Consider the following 19,379-nt stretch of genomic DNA (forward strand, 5'->3'; position numbering starts at 1 on the left):
CTGGATACTGGCCGCACTTAGGCGACTGCACCTATCGAGCTCGGTCGGTGAATCATTAACGGCACAGTTTTCTATCGCAATGATACTGTACAATGAACAAATAAATTTCATTCCAGCTACTATTACACTGTTCACGCAACTAACGAAAAGAAAATATGTGTACCTCACTGCACGAATCACAGCAACTTAACGAGATCTCACAGAAACGAACTAAGACACACACACTCTACGCAAAATACAGTAGGCCACTGTATAAACCAACAGCAATATACGGAAAGAAATTACGTATAGTTATTACGTGGAAATCCTTTCTTTATAAGACAGATATACATAAACATTGAAATGAGATACACATGCGGTTGTATGCTACACAGTCACGGTGCTCTTGTGATGACGTCACGAGCAGGACGAGGGAAAACTAACATCTACTGCACAACCAATCTGGGCCACCCGTGAGCGGGATATTGCACTCAGTGCCGCCAGTGCCCTTTTCAGTAAGTGTCTCATACTACGATTGTAGACATTACGAATGTGTTCAACTACAGCTCTCCCCACAGTTGTGTATTTTAGTATATATGAGTGTTACAGTGTGATTTATTACAAGTATTGGAACTGTGTGATATAACAAGCCCATTCACATTTCAAGTAGCGGAAGAAGTGTCTCACACTCTGTAGTTGTCACAAGTAATACATCCTTTCCTAAATTCAGCCTGTTCTACTGACTGTTACAAATCAAATTTGTTCTTCAAGAGTTTGTTTTAAGTGATTGAACAAAATTCAAATATCGGATTTTGTTTCTAAGTGGCTGGTATGTTGTTGTATAAGGCCAATTCTACTGCTTATTCCGCTAAGGGTGCCTTTGCTGGCAAGATGTAGTGTTTACAGTGCACTATGTCTTCTGGTTTGGGCTAGAATAAATTTGTTACTTTCATTGACCTGTCTCAGTCTCATCCTTGACTTTGACAATATGAGAGTGGCTGCGGTATGAGTGATGCTAGTAATGCCATTCCTTATGCAGCCAGTCCCTGCTATGAATGGTGTGAAATTGTTGCTCATAGGGTCGGTTGGTGCACGCATTTCAGTGGGCTTGGCAGACTGATATGTAATAGCAACTGCTGGCCCAGTGAGGAAAGCAACGGGAAACTACCTCACTCCTCATTTCCCTAGTACGCCTCTTCAGTGACACCTAGGCAATCTATGACAGCTAATGGTGGACCTGTTGAGGATCCAACCAGTCTTCGGGCTGAATACCCAACATACATACATTCCGCTAAGGAAGCTACGGATTTTCTTCATTGAGGAATTGTGATTTATGTCTTTTTACACTGCGTCCACAACCTCTAACATATTGTCGGTAATGTTCAAGTTCAATAATGTACATTTGCTAAATACATAGATCTTAAGTGAGAATATTAGAAGTTAATATTAATCCTTCTCAGTTTCAGCATTCTAAATATTTTTAATATTTAAAGTTATTAATTTTCTTAAATTTTATTTTTAATTAAGCATTAAAAATGAATACGCATATAACTAGCTTGCTTTAGAAAACTCCCAGCCTTTGCGTTGCAAGTGCCTGCAAGTTGTGTGTAGTAGCAATCTATCATGTATCTAAATTTGGTGGAATGAGGATTTTGTTTCTGAAGAGCAATGCAGATGAAGAAATGCGGATGGTAGTTAGACAAAAAATTGCAATATTTAGTGTGTAATTTTAATTACCGGTATTGTTTTGCTGTGTTATTTACCTCTGTGTGCAATTTTATAGTGAGGCTGTGAATGTTGAGTTGTTCATTACTCTGTATGATGCGACATATGGAAGTAGGGTTCAAATTCTTGAGAGGTTTCCATTTAGGATATCTGTATCTTGTTTTATCAGTGTTGTTATAGAGATTCTTCTGTGTCACATCAATACCCCGCAGCAGCTATTTCTGGTAATTTTTTGTGATGATTTAAGTTACAGTAGGCTGTCTCTCTGATTTATTGCTGTGTAAATGATTTTCAGGAGTGAGTGGTGGTGAGATTGCATGGGGTCGAATACTAGTATCTGCAGCCCTGAAAAACGTTTCCGTGCTTTCCCCATTTTATCATTAATTAACCTTAATTAATGCCACTGCATACCTAATCTTAACCCTTTACCTTGGAGTTGTTAGTGCAACAATAAACTGCTGGCAGGAATGGAAGAACAATCTTCAGGAATACATTCTGGCTGTGGAAACTGTAAACGGTATTCAGAACAAGTAAACACGGCACATTTCAGTATTGTCCCCTATAGTAAAATATACAAAATGCAATTGAGCATAGTTTCCTGTATAGCCTACATAGAAATCTGTTCCCTGGCAATGTGTAAGAATCGAAAAAATTAGCCACAGGAACAAAGCTTGTATTACCTGTAGGAGAAATTGTAGTATTCATTGTTTGTGCAATATGTTTACATTTACAGTAAAATATCACAAAGTGACTAATGAACACTGCAATTGGGTGAAATGAATTCTCTGGGGCACTACTCGAGGTATTCAACATATAAAGTTAAAAATTTCATGATTTTCCCGTATTGAATAGAGAAACACACAATATTAAACAGAAGGAAGGATCCACCTTTCAATACTCCGTTGTTAAGTTGTGATCACTTTGTTAATTGTTTTTAGACATTTATGACTTAATTTTTGCACTGCTTTGCCAATTGGCTGATGAAGACACTTCAAATGTGTTGAAACCGGTCCCAAACGAACAAGTTGTAACCTCTATTTGGTTCAACTTAAAACGGAGTATTGAAAGGTGGATCCTTCCTTCTGTTTAATATTGTGTGTATTCAACATAGACAATTTTCGTACCACCTGCGAAACAATAAAAACTGCTTAACATTTAAACCACTCGTTTGACATGGAACTCCCTACAAGGGGCTCTCTGTTAAACACCACTTGGTTGTGTCATTAGACATGACATGCATAGCAAAATAAAGAAAAGGCACTTAAGTAAAGTTTGCTGGCATTGTTCGATGAAATGAGCTGATGGCAGTATTGTATAAATTTTTGTCTTCATTTCAACAGAATTTTCTTCATTTTCCATGTTCCAGTCTTATGGGTAGAAATGTGAATCAAGAGCCTCCTCAGTTTTTCTCTCTCCACCACTCCTTTCTTTCCTCGAATATTTTTTCTAATTTTACTCCACTCTTCTCTGTACTCTCCTTACCGTATCCATTCACCCCTTTCTGGGCATTCTCCGATGTCATTCTCCTATGACTTTCTCTGTAAATACTTACTGTGGAACTCTATCCTCTTCCATTCTCATCATGTGTCCATACTATTTCAGCTTATGTGTCTCTATCTTGCCTTTCAGTTCAGGGAATCCAATTCACTCCCTCATTTCTATGTTTCTGACTTTATCCCTTTATGCCCTCCCTATTATTTCTCTAAAGAATTTCATCTTGGCCTCTTGCATTCTGCGTTCATCATGTATTTTTGTTGTCCATGGTGTGTAATACATTGGGTGCAAAATTTTCTTGCATTCCGTTGGATGTCCCAGTTACAGACTATACATCTCACACATTGGTAAAACTCATTGGCTTGTTCAAGTCTCTATCCAGTTTCTTAATTTATTTTCCCATCTTCTTCAATTATTCTCCCTGAATACTTGAAGCTTTCCACAACTTCTATTGGTCTTCCATTTACTTCAATATTCCCAATTCCTTCTCTATTACCTCTTGTCACCACTACTATCGTACTCTTTTCCACACTGATTTTCGTTCCATATTACTCCATCTCCTGATTCCTTACATTATCTTGTTCTTGTCCTTCCATTTCATCTTCTCCACATATTACTGTCTTATCTGTAAAGAGTGAAGCCTTTGCCTCCTTGGTTCCCATTTTTTTGTTGTATACTGTTATGGATTTCATAAATGATTGTAATTAAGATTGGAGGTTATAAAACACATCCATTTTGAAGTTCTGTTTCTACTTTGAACCAGTTTGTTTGTCCTATCTTAGTATTCATACTACTTACTCACTTTTAGTTCATGGCTTTTATAATATGTTCTTCACCTCTCCCTGCCTTCTTTTTTATCAATGCATCCGAGACCACTTGCCATGGTACACTGACTAATGCTTTCTCAATATCGATAAATATCATCACTGAATCCAGCCTAAATTCCCATCTGTTCTCCGTCACGTTCTTTAGGTTGAACAGATTAAAAACTTTTAAAATTATGTTTACACTGAATATGGAGTATGACACCATTTGTAAGTGAAACACAGATAATAACTGGTGCCAAGATAAACAGACTTTGAAGCCTTTTAAATGCCGTGTTATCAGAAGTTCTGGAAGATCATTTTGATAGAACATGTCTCAAATAAAGAGATAGTGAATAAGTTTAATGAGAGGAGAATGGTTTGAGAGAATTTGATCCTGGGAAGGAAAATTTTGATAGAACACATCTCAAAGAACTGTGAACTTGTTCAGTTAGTTTTGAAGCTGATTGTAAAGGATAAAAATGGTAGGAAGATTCCAGTATATGGACCCCGGTGATCAGAGTGATATGCAAACCGTACAGTCACTGAATTTTCAAGAAAGGTCATCTTGTTGCGGTTTCACTTGCATATAAAACTGTATGTTAGATAGCTATTAATACGATATAAGGTGTCATGTAATACTTTTTCTTTTGCTATTGGCTTTACGTTGCACCGACACAGATATGTCTTATGGCAACGATGGCACAGAAAAGGGCTGGGAGTGGGAAGGAAACGGCCATGGTCTTAATAAAGGTACAGCCCCAGCATTTGCCTGGTGTGAAAATGGGAACCCACGGAAAACCATCTTCAGGACTGCCGACAGTGGGGTTCGAACCCACTATCTCCCGAATACGGGATACTGTCTGCACTTAAGCGACTGCAGCTATCAAGTTATAATCTATAAGTTTCATTCCTGTATTGATTGGTATCACACTATAAAGATAATTTAAAAGTCACCACCTGATCAATACAAGATTTATTTACTTCAAAATTGGTAAATTAGGTCATGACCGGTTTCGACCCCTAAAGGATCATCTTCAGTTGACACATATATAAAAAAGATATTTACAAAAACATCACATGTAAAATATTAATCTTTAAGTTAATTCAATGTTGGTGGGTACATCTTAGTTTCGAAAGTATATGTGTGAGATTTATAGGCTCACTATGTCTAAATTATTGCGTATATAGGTCCTATACTTCTTGACATACAGTGTCAAAATTATTACATTCAATATAATTTATCTATTTGATGAAAACAATAGCAAATTGCTTTCTAAAATGGTAAAGTGTGTACATTTTTAGTTTTAAGGTACATGTTGTTTTTAACATGTTGTCATGTTACAATTTATATTACAAAGTATAAAATAAAATAATTCTTGCATTTGTGCACATTGATAATAGTGAGACTATTGTAGGGTCTTCAAAAATATAACGTTGTTTGAGGTATGTCACTGTATATCTGCTTTTTGAAATGTCAATAGCCTGATTACATTCTTATATATAAGTTATGAAATTTCACTTTTTTTAGTTCGGTCTAATGGAAGAAACATAGAATAACCTTTTTAATGTAGATTCTTCATGACTTAAATGGTGTATAGTACCTTATTAAAATAGATCCTTAATACTAAAATACAAGTATGTGGTACCTTCTGTGCTTGTTTTATATATTAAAATAGGGTTTAATTGACTAATTGACATTAGTTCTATGGTTTGTTACCATTTGTAAATTTATGGTCTAATATGAAGGCCAGTTGGAAATATTTGAAGTTAGTCTGATGGGAATGGTTCAATCCCTTGTTTACATTGTTTATTTTTGCCGCTTGTTAGGTACAAGCATGGGATAATCTTGTTAAAATGAACTCTTCATAACTAAAATATTGGTATATGGTAGCTTATTAAAATAAATTTTTGCATTAAAAGTGCTAATTTTGTAGTGCTATATGTGCACATTTTTCAAACGTAAGATAGGGTTAACATAGGTTATCAACAGTACTATGGGTTGTTACCGTTTGTGAGATTGTAATCTGATATAACTCGTCAGTTAGAATGTACGAAATGTTTACATAAATAAGACCGGATACATATTTATACTATATTGCTTTGCCTCTTTTTACAAGTGAATTACATAGTGTAGTATAGTATTTGTTGCAATTTTGTAAGCTGCTGCTGTTGTTGGAGTTATCTTGAGATTCTGTATGTCGTTAAGAAAACATTTTTCTTCTTTTCACGTGTCGTTACCAGTTAAATGGGTGACTATCGTGAAATGGAGTACGTTTGAAATGTCGTGCGTCTTGATAGAGTTGCACGTTTGTTGTGGCGTGGAGGCTTCTATGTGTTGTAAAATAATGTATGTTAAATGTTGAGACCGTGTATTCTGCTCCATTTCACGATAGTCACCCATTTAACTGGTAACAACACGTGAAAAGAAGAAAAATGTTTCCTTAACGACATACAGAATCTCAAGATAACTCCAACAACAGCAGCAGCTTACAAAATTGCAACAAATACTATACTACACTACGTAATTCACTTGTAAAAAGAGGCAAAGCAATATAGTATAAATATGTATCCGGTCCTATTTATGTAAACATTTCATACATTCTAACTGACCAGTTATATCAGATTACAATCTCACAAACGGTAACAACCCATAGTACTGTTGTTAACCTATGTTAACCCTTTCTTACGTTTGAAAAATGTGCACATGTAGCACTACAAAATTAGCACTTTTAATGCAAAAATTTATTTTAATAAGCTACCATATACCAATATTTTAGTTATGAAGAGTTCATTTTAACAAGATTATCCCATGCTTGTACCTAACAAGCGGCAAAAATAAACAATGTAAACAAGGGATTGAACCATTCCCATCAGACTAACTTCAAATATTTCCAACTGGCCTTCATATTAGACCATAAATTTACAAATGGTAACAAACCATAGAACTAATGTCAATAAATGTAAACCCTATTTTAATATATAAAACAAGCACAGAATGTACCACATACTTGTATTTTAGTATTAAGGATCTATTTTAATAAGGTACTATATACCATTTTAGTCGTGAAGAATCTACATTAAAAAGGTTATTCTATGTTTCTTCCATTAGACCGAACTAAAAAAAGTGAAATTTCATAACTTATATATAAGAATGTAATCAGGCTATTGACATTTCAAAAAGCAGATATACAGTGACATACCTCAAACAACGGTATATTTTTGAAGACCCTACAATAGTCTCACTATTATCAATGTGCGCAAATGCAAGAATAATTTTATTTTATACTTTGTAATATAAATTGTAACATGACAACATGTAAAAAACAACATGTACTTTTAAACTAAAAATGTACATACTTTACCATTTTAGAAAGCAATTTGCTATTGTTTTCATCAAATAGATAAATTATATTGAATGTAATAATTTTGACACTGTATGTAAAGAAGTATAGGACCTATATACGCAATAATTTAGACATAGTGAGCCTATAAATCTCACACATATACTTTCAAAACTAAGATGTACCCACCAACATTGAATTAACTGAAAGATTAATATTTTACATGTGATGTTTTTGTAAATATCTTTTTTATATATGTGTCAACTGAAGATGATCCCTTAGGGGTCGAAACCGGTCTTGACCTAATTTACCAATTTTGAAGTAAATAAATCTTGTATTGATAAGGTGGTGACCTTTAAATTATCTTTATAGTGCAGCTATCAAGCTTGGTCATGTAATACCAGGGGTCCTTTGACTATGATCTTGATATCGACAGATAAGTTAAATTATATTTCCTATGGAAGTGATCACTGTTTTAGAAATCATATAAAACTGCAGGTCCTTAGCTTTGATCGAAGTATCAGTCATAAAAAACTTGAGGTCCTATAGGTATGATCATAATATCAACTGTCATGTAAAATTTTGGGTTTTATGTTATGATCATAATATTGATGTTCATATAAAATGACACAATTGTTGCTTAGTTTGTTGACAAACACCATAAGTATCAATGACATCAATAAGGTAATATATTTTTCTGGCTTATGTTTCAGTGTATGGTCAGTGGAAGTAATCAACCATACCAGTACCTTCTAACTACTTCAGTTTGCAGTGCAAAATGGACCTGGAAGCAAAAATCAAAGAGGAACCAGCCTGGCTTGAAGGAAAAACAACTGCATCACTTGTAAGTCTCATTCCAGATAACTTTATAGAGGTCAGAAATTAACCCTTAATAGCTGAATAAGTTTGGCAGGGGCATAATTTTCTATGTGCTTCCTCAGTATTAACACCAGCAGTCACCAATTGCTGAATGAGCATCTATGCGTAGTACAACTCTGTTTTGCTTATTTGTCTGGGAATACACCACAACGCACTACACAAAGCTGCCCACTCTTAGGAACTTAAGGTTGGGCTTGGATTAGTCTGTACTTTTTACTGTCAGTATCAAAATTACTTTGGTTTAGGGGTTGCAATTTTTTATTTTTCCCGTCTGATTAAAATAGAGGATGGTTGGCCAATTGTACTTAAAAAAACTAATATCCTCCTAAACTACTGCACCAGTATTAGCACCACATGTAAAAAATTATTACTCCTACCATAATTAGTGTAGAAGAAGTTAAATCACAAATCTTTCATTAGTGTTTTTGAGCCTGAATACACCAGTCTGCTAAACGAAATGTCAACACAGGTGTGATTATTCTGGGGAACCCCCTCACATCCACAATGTGCTGGAAGATATTATTATGTGTTTTGAGGAACGAGCAGATTTGCCTATGACATACGAGGGATGAAATAGCTCAAAATCTGAATGTACGTTCTCTCAAAATAAGTATTTTGCTCAGATGTTGAATTCTTCTAGAAAGACAGAATAGTGATTAGTTCATTTTATCGTGGTTTCCCATTTTCACACCAGGCAAATGCTGGGGCTGTACCTTAATTAAGGCCACGGCTGCTTCCTTCCAACTCCTAGGCCTTTCCTATCCTATCGTCGCCATAAGACCTATCTGTGTCGGTGCGACATAAAGCCCCTAACAAAAAAAAATGTTCATTTTATTCCTCAAATACAGGTCAGATTCTATGTTATATAGAGAACCATGTCTAAGGGCTCTAGAATGTATGATTTCTGAGAATGATTTCTTTTATCTGCCCCTTCTTAGTGGGCTTTGACACTTTAAAGACTTAAGGCACATTTAACAGATTTTTTTCTTACCTCTTTGTCATTATTTCCCTGTCCTTTTTGTGCATCCTTTTCATCCATTCCTTAGTTCAGCTACTCTTCTCTTCTGTATTGAATGTGTTAAGTTGGCATATTCTACAACTTGTTACTTTAATTCACTTTTATTAGTTACTTAGTTTACATGAGAACATAAGCTTTTAATCACAGTCCCCCCTGTAATGCTGACAAGGATTTATGAATCTAAGAGTGAAATTTAAATGTCCCGTAGTAGATCATAAAAGATATTCTGAAACTGCAGATATTAACTCCAACACTGCTGATTCTCCACTGACGGTGTCCTCATCCCCTCAGCTCCTCACAGAACACTAGATAACATGCTTATAGTAGTGCAATATTTCATTTCTAGCTTCTTTGACTTTGGGTTACATCACATCTTTCACTGTTATATGACTGTGATAAGTCTGCTTCTTTCATGTTTATGTTTTTTATTTTACACATGGAAGCATTGAAATTTGCTGTTTCAAACAGAACTGTATTAATGTTTTATGTAGCCATTGTGATCTCATCAAAACCATAGTAGAGAATGTGATTCCATTATTTCAAGTAATTTTAATCTGTCTATAAACAAACTGTATGCTGAGAACAAAAAAATCATTTAGGAATGTAACGCTTCTAATTGGTTCAGACAACTTTTATCATTTGATTGATATGATTGATCATATGAAAACAGTTCATACAATTTAGTGTTTATGCCTATGGCTGCGTCCTTCCAAATTCTGTGTGAGATAGCCCCCATTCCATCTCTGGTATTACATCTTCTGGTACGGCTAGAAAACGTTTGGCATTTTATATTTTGTTCTCAGTCTCATCCTTTCTCTGACATAAGGAGTGAGCAAGAATAGTAACACCATTCTCAGTACAGCCTTTGGTTATAACAATCCTCTGCTGGTAGAAATCTTCCTTAAACTTTAGTGAAATTCTGAAAGTAACTGTAATACTGGAAATTAATGAATTTAGATGCTCATTTGTTGGTGACTGTATTTGTAGATGTGTGTTATGCGCATACCTAATATTTCTTATTTTCCACAGGAAAATTTTGAACATGTATCAGAAGTGATAGCTCTGAAAGAAGAAGTTAAATCAGAGTTAACCGAGCCAGAGTCATCGCAGGAAGACTCTCTTGAGGTAATGTATATAATTTGATAATCCATCGTCAGATAATGGAAATGGATAGAAAATAGCTCAACAGATACCAGGGTTTGATCCATCTTTTTAGTGCACATGATTGATAGTCCTACCGATAATATACTTTTTTATGAGATTGACTGTTTACATAACTAGTTTCCACTTTTCCTTCAAGTTGTTCCACGATCTTGCGTTATGAATTGTGTAGCAGTTAGGATTATTCCAAAGAACTCTACTCTATGTCATTTGGTAGCTGGTATCATTCCTACTAATACTTTTGAATTTGTGAATTAGTTTCGAACACAAAGTAGCTGAAAGGTACATTCTTTTGTTACTGTTACAGAATATTTTACTAGTCGTTTCCAAATGAAACACCTTTGTTTTCTTATTGATTATATTAATAATTGTTTTCTAAATAATACAGTAATTTATTGATACAAGTTGCAGGTGATATGCTTGTTTACTCTGATTGTTCGCTTGTATACTACATACATTGTAGCCATCTCTTGGCAAGTGAAAAATATTCTTTTTCTCCCTAATGTGGTCCGTGGTGGTACTAGTCCAATGTGACTTATAATATTTGTACCGGGAGGTGCACCTGAACCCCGCACATTGAAAAGAAACGCCTTAGGGAACACTATCTATCGAACAAAACTTGAAACCACTAATGCATAAAGTTGGGACATTGATCAGAAGATGTCACTACTGAATAACTGAGTATGTTATTTTAACGTTTCCTAAATTGACTGGATTTCTTTTTTTTTTGTTTTGGTGTACATCAAAAAGTTTGAATTGTTCTCCACAGATGTCCCCACACAAAGCTACGGTCATGCACTCTGGTGCAAGGTGGAATAATTACTGATTTAAAGAAGTGTTGGGTTTATAAGTTTTTTCACCTAAATTTACTTTCATTTATTTAGATACTTCAATGTTTTGCAAAACTTCCTTCTCATCTCACCAGCTCTGAAGTCTGGCCAATCACAAATTTCCTGTATTTATTTTTCAGCCAATCATAAGCTTCTTGTAACTTTTTGAGTATCAAATAAAATGAGAGGGTGTGGTCAGATTTTGCCCAGAGCCTTTTCGAACTCTCCCGTCGGGTATAAAAGCCGCGACTTTTTCTAGTTACCTTGTCTTATTCTCGTCAAATTTCTGAGTGTGTGTTAAGACAGGAGGCCTAATTCTTTTTCAGGCAGAACGTCAGCTCAGGTAATGGCCACCAGTTTTCTATATCTGTAGCTATCTCCTTAAACTCACAGGAGGGGAAGCTTCTAACGTTTAACTATGTAACCATCTGTTTTCAAAAATGTAAGCTTTCATTCTGCTAATGTAAAATTTCATACAGACTTAAACTGTAAATTGGGGATAGAGAGTGTGTTACCCTCTCGAATTCCCCTTCAGTTTATCTTGAGGTGACTACGATTTTGTAACCTTTTTCTTCTGTAAATCACTCATTAACTTCTCTTTCGAGTCACCTCAGTTGTGTAGAATTAGCCTCTGCATCATTGGGCCACAAGCCCAAGTAGGGTTTCAAAAGTTGGTTTTCAAGGAGTGCAAGTTTACGACTGCATACATTTTGAGTTTGGACCAGTAATATAACCTGTTGTTCTCTTCCATGAAGGCCCAGTAGTATGGGTACTAGATACCGCTGTGTAAAGGAATTGTAGGTTGTGCCTAGAGATGCCAGAAATTGTATAGTTTTGTGTAATGTTTCCTTGAGTAGGCTGTAAGGAATTGGGAGCACAGCATCCTTGGTTGAATTTAAAGAGCATGTAAACTCTTGTCTGATATTCGTGCAATTTTCAGTCGGGCCTTTGGAAGGCCGTATGTGTAACGTTTGGTGAAAGCTCTGGAACTGTGTCTTGGGAGATATCTCTCGTTATCTAACCAAACGCAACATTTGTGACGTTGTAAACTTGTAAATTGGAGCTGGAAGCTCAAAACTTGTAATTTACAACACTTGGATTTCTATTCATGTTTGCTATTTTGTACCTGATATTTTGTTCCTTGACCTTGTGAAGAATTTTGTTAAATTTGAGATCTAAAAAGAAATATAACCTTTGTTTTAAAGTTTAAATTAATCTTTGATATCGTAGATAGACCCATTAATGCTGACACCTTCTTTCACCTCTCTGCGTTCCACAGATAATCTCGGAACAATATTACTTAAACATGCAATGAATAAATAAGCCATTGAGGAGTTATCTTGCCTTTGTGTTTCATACTTCGTGAGGGATAGTGTTTGTGAATAGACCTTGTAAGTTCACCATTACTCACCTGAACATTCGTTACATGAATAATTCATCATTACCAGGATGCACATTTGATCACTGTCATCGTCCACTTCATAGCATGCGTGTCATCTTCTTTTACTATCACTATGTTGCTATGGGGTATTTCATTGCCCATTTATTGAGATATTCATTTCACCGTCTCATCCAGGAGCTCTGGGTTAGCTGCTGAAAATATAGCCATGTGGGCAAGGTTGTGATGAGAGAGGAAGTATAATCATGACCAGAGAGTGTAGTAATTGGCTCTCCTCTAAGGAAATTGGTTGTAGTTAGGTAAGAAGTGTCAAAAGGTTCATTACTTAGCTTTGGTGAGTGGATGTATGTGTTTCAAGAATGGTACATTCTTTGTTGGTGAAGCAATAAGAATCCATCACTTGTCTGGGGCGTTAAATCAGACTCATGACAGCTGCTTCCTAGATTCCATCAAAGTGTGGTGTTGCAGGAGGGATGAAATGCCACATCAGTCCCATGCCTGCAGTTGTGCGAAGAGTTGGTTTTCTGACGGTTATTTCGCAGGAAGACCTTGATTTCTGTAGCTGCTCCGTTGAAGTTTGTGCCATTATTGCTGTAAATGTTTAGGGGTTGACCTCTATGAGAACTAAGTTGATAAAGTGCGGAGAGAAATGTTGTTGTGGTGAGATTGGGTATCATGTCTAAGTAGAGAGCCTTATTAGCTAGCAGTCTGGTCTTGTTTGATTTCACACAATTTTTTAAGTAGATTTGGGCCAGCATAGTCTGTTCTAGTTTTAAGGAATGGGCATGTCGGGGTTAAAGGCACCATTTTGGTATTTCTCATTAATTATTCCTCTATGTAACACTTTGCATAGGGTAATCAGGATCCTGATTTTTATTCCCCCAGGCGTGAGATCACGGCTGATGATGCGTATGCAATGGGCGAAACATAAATTAGTATGACACGATGTAATACCTGAGATGTGTGTGAGTGTGGCTTCTTTCTGTTCCCCTTTCTGAAGAGATCCTAAACTTATCTATCAGAGTGTTGAGTGCCAGGATGAAGTAGTCCAAGGTGTTCTGCCATCATAATTATATTTGTGAGGTGATACAGAATTTCTAATATTTCCAGTCCGCTAGTATTGGAGTATTGTGCAGTCATCCACTGACAAGAAGATGGTCTTCTTGATCTATGATTGGACTAATAGTCTTTATATGAGTTGTTAGTTTATTGCACAACATTAATATAATATTTGTGTGAAGGGTTCAACTCCGATACAAACAGTGGACTTTAATTTCACTCCGTTGGTTGTTTACAACAATCTCAGATAATTATATGTTACAAATCTCATGACTGGTCCATATTGAAATGTACATTAATTCAACGAGGTTACAAAAGTTTATTGATATCCTCGTATTCAATACACATTGGGCTCTTAAAATTAAGAATTTCATCTTGTCATACTAATTTAAGGGGACATGTTTCGCCCATTGCATGGCATCATCAGCCGTGATCTCATGCCTAAGGGATTAAAATCATGATCCTGATTACTCTAGTCAAAGTGTTACATAGAGGACCGTGTGTTATAAAAAGGAGGAAACTTAGTCCCATGCCTGCAGTTGTGTGAAGAGTTGGTTTTCTGAAGGTTGTTTTACAGATAGGTCTTGATTTATTTAGCTACTCTGAAGACGTTTGTGCCATTATCGCTGTAAATGTTCAGCCTACAGCCAACAGCGCATAAGCTCAATGCTCTGCCCATCTCCTCTCCTTTGCCACACCCCCTTCCCTCAATACCACACCGATACAATACAAGAAGTGCAAGTGTCATTTGTTCTGACGCTACAAAGGCAACTAGTTCATACCAGAAAGGTTGACGGTGTAGGTAAATGTATACACAGTGTTTTTCACAAAATTTAACCCTTTTTTCTCTGACCTTAAATATTGTTCTACCCTCCTCTCATTACTGATTCTTCATTACACATCCCTCAGTAGTCGGTTTCAACATTGAAGCTGTAGCCAACTTCAAGCATGAGTGTCTCCACTTGACTAATTCGACAAAAGGAGGTTACCACATCAACTAGTAAAAACATACACAGCAACACACGGTCATGAACCTTTTTTCACTTCAACGAAAATAAAAAGTGAGTGGCCTCCCCATACAAATATGGGTTTGCTGCTGCTTGTTGTTTTAAGGGGCCTAACATCGAAGGTCATCGGCCCAAATAAGGGTTTAACAGGGTGTCCACCTGCATGGAAAACCACAAATCAGGGAATGTCAGAGAATTCGATTAATAGCGGGAAAACCAGGAAATGTCAGGGAATTCAGAAAATATCTGGAAATTCGTTCTTCGGCCAGATAAAATGGACATACCTTATTTATCCCTTAATAGAAGCACATTTTTTAATTTTTATAACACTAATCTTGGGTAGGCTTATGTCTTTTATGCCAGGAATAAATTGTAAAGGAAACTGAATAAACATTCAAACAAAACCAAGTGTGATATTGAATGTGAAGTAACCAATAGCTTCAGTAGCTATATGGGTAGCCTATAGCGCTCTGATCGGTTGATCCAATTTTCAATGTTTTGATTTGCTTACTATTTTATATTCTGTGTTGTTGCTTAATGGAGAGGCCTATATTGCATTTTCAGCTTTCTAATAGCTTAAATATATGGCTTCCACAGCAAAATATGCACATAGACAACAGATGGCTCTGTTTGTTTACTATGTAATGATGTGTGCGATAGTCACTACCATATAAAATGTAAAAAGAGACAAAAAACACTGACTGAATGCAGGTAAGTGTGAAAATCACTTGAACTTAATACTCATTCAAGTGCTCATTGCTATTGCGATTATTATTATTATTATTATTATTATTATTATTATTATTATTATTATTATTATTATTATTACAATTATTAAATGTGCTGTTGTAGGTAAACCTTGTGTAAATGAGTAATGCATCGTGACACCATTCGGGCCGCGCCATGTTGAGTTTCTAACCTATCTGATAAAATGGTTCGTCACGGACGTGGGTGAGTGAGGCTCCTCAGTAATCAAGTGATTTGAAGGTGTTATACAGCAATGGAAGTGATAAAAACTTGAGGCAGTGTTACGTTTGTATTTATGAATCGTACCAACACATTTTGTCGGTATTGTTCTTTTTCTTCCAAATTTGCATTGTAAACAAAATGGGCCGCCAAAACAACAGACTTAGAAGCCCAGCCACTGCCGGTGATGCCAACGTAGACCACCTCATGAAGTGCACGCTGGACGACTTTATTAACTCGGACAGCTTCCTTAAAAAAATTGTGCAGGCCATTTTGACCTGCATAACAGAAATGGTTATAAGAGAACTTGAAAAAAGTTGAATATTTAATGTCGAAGCATTTTCAGAGTTAAATGAAAATCTTGATAAAAGGGAGGTGGAAATCCACAAAATGAAGGAGGATATGGACTCCAAATGTTATTCATTAGAGCAATACAGCAGGAGGAATAATGTAAGATTTTCTTCATCCCCGAATGTTTGAAGAAAGCTGAGATGAACTAGTGCTCAGCGTGTGCAAAGCAGTAGGTGCATATGTTACACTTAATGATATTGATAGGTGTCACAGACTAGGTCCTTGATCACCATGGAAAACAAGACCTATCCTATTCAAATTTGTGTCTTATCACTCATGGCAGAATGTCTTCAATAGGAAAAGGAAACTGAAAGGCTCATCCACAACAATCTGTGAAGATTTTACAGCTACCAGAATGTCGATCATGACGACAGCAATCCAGTGTTTTGGTCTTAGAAACACTTGGACTGACTCAGGAGACATTATAATCAAGAAGGCTGATGGGATGAAATTAAAAGTGTGCCAGTTAAAAGAACTTCCAATGGCATAAGCTTCTCTTGCAGTGCTATTTGATTACTTGACTATGTGAGTCCAAACCCATCGTTTACCTTAAGTCACAGCTGAGGAGCTAGCTTTTTTATTTTTTCAAGTAAATTTGTCTATCTATCTATCTATCTATCCATTTACTGTATTTATCTGTTGTTGTTTGAGTCATCAGTCCATAGACTGGTTTGATGCAGCCATCCATGCCACCCTATCCTGTGCTAACCTTTTCATTTCTACGTAACTATTGCATCCTACATCTGCTCTAATCTGTTTGTCATATTCATACCTTGGTCTACCCCTACCGTTCTTGCCACCTACACTTCCTTCAAAAACCAACTGAACAAGTCCTGGGTGTCTTAAGATGTGTCCTATCATTCTATCTCTTCTTCTCGTCACATTTAGCCAAATCGATCTCCTCTCACCAATTTGATTCAGTATCTCTTCATTCGTGATTCGATCTATCCATCTCACCTTCAGCATTTTTCTGTAACACCACATTTCAAAAGCTTCTATTCTCTTTCTTTCTGAGCTAGTTATCGTCCATGTTTCACTTCCATACAATGCCACGCTCCACACAAAAGTCTTCAAAAACATTTTTCTAATTCCGATATCAATGTTTGAAATGAGCAAATTTCTTTTCATAAGAAAGCTCTTCCTTGCTTGTGCTAGTCTGCATTTTATGTCCTCCTTACTTCTGCCATCGTTGGTTATTTTACTACCCAAGTAACAGTATTCATCTACTTCCTTTAAGACTTCGTTTCCTAATCTAATATTTCCTACATCACCTGCCTTCGTTCGACTGCACTCCATTACTTTTGTTTTGGACTTATTTATTTTCATCTTGTACTCCTTACCTAAGACTTCATCCATACCATTCAGTAACTTCTCGAGATCTTCTGCAGTCTCAGATAAAATAACAATATCATCGGCAAATCTCAAGGTTTTGATTTCCTCTCCTTGGACTGTGATTCCCTTTCCAAATTTCTCTTTGATTTCCTTTACTGCCTGTTCTATGTAAACATTGAAAAGGAGAGGAGACAAACTGCAGCCTTGCCTCACTCCTTTCTGGATTGCTGCTTCTTTTTCAAAGCCCTCGATTCTTATCACTGCAGACTGATTTTTATACAGGTTGTAGATAATTCTTCGTTCATGGTATCTGATCCCTATCATCTTCAGAATCATAAATAGCCTGGTCCAATCAACATTATCGAATGCCTTTTCTAGATCTACGAATGCCATGTACGTGGGCTTGTCCTTCTTGATTCGATCCTCTAAGATCAGACGTAAAGTCAGGATTGCTTCACGTGTTCCTACATTTCTTCTGAAGCCAAATTGATCTTCCCCCAACTCAGCTTCAACTTGTTTTTCCATTCTTCTGTAAATAATACGTGTTAAAATTTTGCAGGCATGAGATACTAAACTAATAGTGCGGTAGTTTTCACACCTGTCAGCACCGGCTTTCTTGGGAATAGGTATAACAACATTCTGCCGAAAATCGGATGGGACTTCTCCTGTCTCATACATCTTGCACACTAAATGAAATAACCTTACCATGCTGGTTTCTCCTAAGGCAGTCAGTAATTCAGAGGGAATATAATCAATTCCAGGTGCCTTGTTCCTATTTAGGTCACTCACAGCTCTGTCAAACTCTGACCTCAAAATTGGGTCTCCCATTTCATCAGCATCAACAGCCTCTTCATGTTCCAGAACGAAATTATCTACATCGTTACCTTGATACAACTGTTGGATATGCTCCTGCCATCTTTTTGCTTTGTCTTCTTTCCCTAGAAGTGGCTTTCCATCTGAGCTCTTAATATTCATGCACCTAGATTTCCTTTCTCCAAAGGTTTCCTTGATTTTCCTGTGTGCAGCATCTACCTTTCCCAGGACCATACAGCCTTCGACATCCTTGGACTTCTCCTTCAGCCATTCTTCCTTAGCTACCTTGCACTTTCCATCCACTCCATTCTTTAATCGCCTGTATTCTTTTCTGCCCTCTTCATTTCTAGCATTCTTGTATTTTCGTCGTTCATCAATCAGGTCTAGTATCTCCTGAGTTATCCACTGATTCTTAGTTGATCTTTTCTTCCTTCCTAACATTTCTTCAGCAGCCCTACTGACTTCATTTTTCATGACTCTCCACTCTTCCTCTACTGTGTTTCCTTCGGCCTTTTCATTTAGTCCTTGTGCAACATGTTCCTTGAAACAATCCATCACACTCTTTTCTTTCAACTTGTCTAGATCCCATCTTTTTGCATTCTTTCCTTTCTTCAATTTCTTCAACTTCAGATGGCATTTCATGACCAACAAGTTGTGGTCAGAGTCCACGTCTGCTCCTGGGAAAGTTTTGCAATCCAACACCTGGTTTCTGAATCTCTGCCTAATCATAATGAAGTGTATTTGATACCTTCCAGTGTCTCCAGGTCTCGTCCACGTATACAGCCGTCGTTTGTGGTGTTTGAACCAAGTATTGGCGAGGACTAAATTATGGTCAGTGCAGAATTCAACCAGCCGACTTCCTCTTTCGTTCCTTTGTCCCAATCCAAATTCTCCTACTGTGCTACCTTCTCTTCCTTGGCCTACCACTGCGTTCCAGTCTCCCATCACAATTAGAATCTCGTCACCTTTGACATATTGTATTAAATCTTCTATATCCTCATATATTCTTTCAATTTCTTCATCATCCGCTGAACTAGTAGGCATATAGACCTGCACTATTGTGGTTGGCATTGGTTTGGTGTCTATCTTGGCGACAATAATTCTTTCACTATGCTGGTCGTAGTAGCTTATCCGCTGCCCTATTTTCTTATTCATTATTAAACCAACTCCTGCATTACCCCTGTTTGATTTCGTGTTGATAATTCGGTAGTCGCCTGAC

General features: G+C 36.6%; 1 long non-coding RNA gene across 1 annotated transcript; it reads left to right on the forward strand.

The window, feature by feature from the left end:
- The first annotated feature begins 411 nt into the window (after positions 1-411).
- LOC137503063 (uncharacterized) lies at positions 412-10,367 on the forward strand. The gene is made up of 3 exons (XR_011019030.1): positions 412-494; positions 8,059-8,189; positions 10,272-10,367. It is a non-coding gene; the product is annotated as an uncharacterized lncRNA (long non-coding RNA).
- Positions 10,368-19,379: the final 9,012 nt, after the last annotated feature.

The sequence above is a fragment of the Anabrus simplex genome, chromosome X (assembly GCF_040414725.1).
Source record: "Anabrus simplex isolate iqAnaSimp1 chromosome X, ASM4041472v1, whole genome shotgun sequence".
NCBI classification, from domain to species: Eukaryota; Metazoa; Arthropoda; class Insecta; order Orthoptera; family Tettigoniidae; genus Anabrus; species Anabrus simplex.